The sequence below is a fragment of the Lates calcarifer genome, unplaced genomic scaffold, assembly GCF_001640805.2.
Source record: "Lates calcarifer isolate ASB-BC8 unplaced genomic scaffold, TLL_Latcal_v3 _unitig_5466_quiver_860, whole genome shotgun sequence".
In the NCBI taxonomy this organism is placed as follows: Eukaryota; Metazoa; Chordata; class Actinopteri; family Centropomidae; genus Lates; species Lates calcarifer.
Window position 1 is genome coordinate 5,867 of NW_026117543.1, and position 3,347 is coordinate 9,213.

Here is a 3,347-nt window from a genome sequence, read left to right on the forward strand (position 1 = left end):
CTTAAATGAAATTAAATAATGACAATGGTGGAAAGACAACAGTCTTCCTTAATGTTAGGGAGAGATTTTGGTTGTGGTAACAGGTGACCAATGTATCTGACAAGATGATAGCTCATGTTCTTTTCCTCTCAACAGGAGGTCAAAGCCAGTGCTGACTCAGTCACTGTTGTTGGTGTGACAGAGGAGCAGCCAGGCATGTCCACCCTCTTGATGGAGGAGGGAAACATGGTGAGGGTGGATGTAGATTCTAAATAAAACATGTATTTTCTCTTTCATTGTTTAAATATTTTTCTTGTCTCACAAAATGATCTCATGTTTCTGACTGTCCAAACAAGCAGCATAGTTTGCTGAAGTCATTTTTATCTGTAAAAGATTACTATCAAATGTATTTCATTCTCAGTCAACAAAATTGTATTGCCATGTGCACAAAGAAGAGAAAAATGAGGTGTGACGTGTGAGCATCATTGGGGATTAGACCCCATTATTATGTCATCATATTTGAAAGGGGATGAGGCTGTGTTTGGTATAGGAAACCCCCAGGGTCTAGACACTGGTGGTGGTGATGAGATGAAGAAAATACTGAACATCTGAATGTGATGATGATATTATTATGTGTTGTCATATGTAGCAAATAACAGTTATTCGTCTAAATTTGAAGGAGCAGTTGTAGCAGAAACAGGAAGAAATGACAGTTTATCAATAGAATATACAAACATGCTTACAAATTATATCATATCTCACGCATGACCCTTTTTATTATGTAACTTGAAATCTCTAAATAATAAGATATGCCACAAAAATGGCTGCAACAGAATATGGAGTCAAGTAGTCATCTGTAGTGTTTGAACTTGACTTTTGTAAGGCAGGGCTGAACAACGTATGTTACCATCAGTCATCATCTGTGTAGGCAAATCTCTGTCACTCATTCTATGAAGGTGTTACGGTAGGCACAGAGCCCAAATCATACTGTGTGGATTAAAAACTGCAGTGAGGATTCATGGGTAAATATCAAATGAATGCAGTGTGACAGGATAGGGCAACAACAAATGTAACATATTTTATGCTCATAAACAGATGAAGGGTGACACATTTGTGAACCCAGAGCTTTTGACATTAGAACATGGAGTACATGGTGTCTTTTGTTGGACAGCATTGATCTCAGTGGTTTCTACACAGAATTGTTCAGCCTTACCACCAAAGGCTTCTCACACAGTGGTTAGACTTGATCTAATGTGCTCAGTAGTTCATGACTCAGCAACTCCAGCAGAGCTCCACTCCTCATATCATATCAACATGATCAGTTCAGGTGTATGTTATCCAACATTTGAATGTGTTTTTCAAAATGTAATTCACCTGTGTGACTTCAGGTGAGAGGAGTAACATGGGAACAATCACGTCATTAGACAAGGCCCATGTGAAAACCCTGAGCTTCAGTTTCACACACATTTTACCACTGGAGTTCTAAACAGTGTAGGACTCATGTCTGTACCCAGAGCTTTAGATTAGATCAAGGCTAAGTGCACAAATGTGAGAAACCTTTAACATACATAGCAGCTGACACCCCACACTAATGATTAAGATGACTAAAATCTGGCCTCTCCTCCAGGTTAATTAGTTGACGTGCCTGTGGCACCTGAACTAATTGACCTGTTTTCCCTCTCTATCTGTTCTCTTTATCTATTGATGAAGAGACAGGTGGGCAGTTGGGGGGTGGGAGGAAAGGAAATGAAAAGGAAAGGAATAAATTCTTATGAGATGCAGAATAAACATATCTCAGTTGGGTAGAGGTCAACAGTCCAAAAGATCCTTTAAACTGCAGAGCTGTTTTCAGAGACACAGTCATTCTGTCCAGGGTTCATAGTTTGTTCTGTCATGATGCTCTTCAGTCAGTTGTTGGCACAAACCAAAACTGTCAACAGAGCACAGTGTCAGCATGAAGATGGACTGACCTTTGACCTTTCCAGTGGCTGTAGAGCTTCTGCTTTCAGTCATCTGGTCAGTGTCAGTGAACATGGAGGACACAGAGGTGCAGAGACCTTAAAGAGAAAAACAGTGGGAAACTTTCTCTCTGACATTTCTTTAGTTCTAAATGCAAACTGCATGCACCAACAGTGTTTCTGTTGTTTTGATCATCAGGAGATTTGGTATGGCAGGAGTAGGAGAATAAAACTGCTACCTTTAACACGTGTTGGAGGAGGAGCTTGATGTTGCAGAGAGGAAGCACACAGTGCCATCTCACATAGTTCACTAGCTTGTGGAGCTGTGCAGTGGTCTCTACTGTGAAGTGGAGAATCACAGTGAAGGAAGACCTGAAGGAAGAAGTTCATGTACATAACTTTATTAAACTCCTAACTGTGACATAAAAGTCAAGAGCAACAGTATTACTGTAATATGAACAGATGAATGAACAAACATCAAAAAGTCCTGTTATATGACAAAAACCAACCATACCTTCTGCTCTGTTGTGAGGAAGCCTGAGCACTGAGGAGGAACAGGGTCTCTGTGTGGTCCAGCACTGATGACTCTGCTGTTGATCAACAGTCAGGATGGTGCTGTGATGACTGGTCTGTGGCAGGATGATGTCTTGGCTGTAGTCAGCTGATCCAGTGTCTGAGAGTCACAGAGAAGGTGAGGCAAAGGTTGGCAGGAGTTCTCTCATCGTCTGCTTTGAAGAAAGACTGGGACTGGCAGGAAGTAGAACATGTCTCTGTGTGGTCCAGTACTGATGGGTCCACGTCAGACTGACAGTTAAGATGGTGTTGTGGTGTGTGGTCAGTGGCAGCAGGATGACAGAGGGCACTGGGACATTGGGTGGATGGAAATGTGGGGTATCAGCTGTTAGGTATCAGAAAGTGTGTGTTACATTGAGAACACACACTTTCTGATGTATTCCCAGTATTGACAGCTGTGTACAAAGCTGTACTGCTACAGTGCAGTACAGCTTTGTACACAGAAACATGTACATGTATATATACACTGTAATGCTGTATATATACATGTAATAGGTAATAGGTTTTCATCGCACCAGAATGGAGACATCTCTGTGGTTGTGAAATGAAGATCAGGTCCAGCAGTGTGTTCTTCTCTGTGGTTGCAGCAGTGATGAGTTGTGTGTATCCTCTAGACTCAAACAGCTCCAGTATCGGTTTGCTTGCTCTGGATAAAAGATTCTCGTTAAAGTCACCGCAGACAATGATGGGATGACAATCCAGGATCTCCAGTGAGTCCAACAGGCTGCTCAGGTTAGACAGGAATGATCTCATACAGTAGTCTGGAGGTCTGTACACAGCTGCAATCAGTGCACTCATGGGAGCTTCAACCTTCAAAGCCACAAACTCAAGGTCAGT

At 41.8% G+C, this 3,347-nt stretch overlaps 1 long non-coding RNA gene across 1 annotated transcript; it reads right to left on the bottom strand.

Annotated features, from left to right (window-relative positions):
- Nucleotides 1-1,747: 1,747 nt before the first annotated feature.
- On the bottom strand, nucleotides 1,748-2,696 carry LOC127140922 (uncharacterized). The gene is made up of 3 exons (XR_007811426.1): nucleotides 2,452-2,696; nucleotides 2,177-2,309; nucleotides 1,748-2,036 (listed from the first exon to the last, which is right to left on the bottom strand). It is a non-coding gene; the product is annotated as an uncharacterized LOC127140922 (long non-coding RNA).
- Nucleotides 2,697-3,347: the final 651 nt, after the last annotated feature.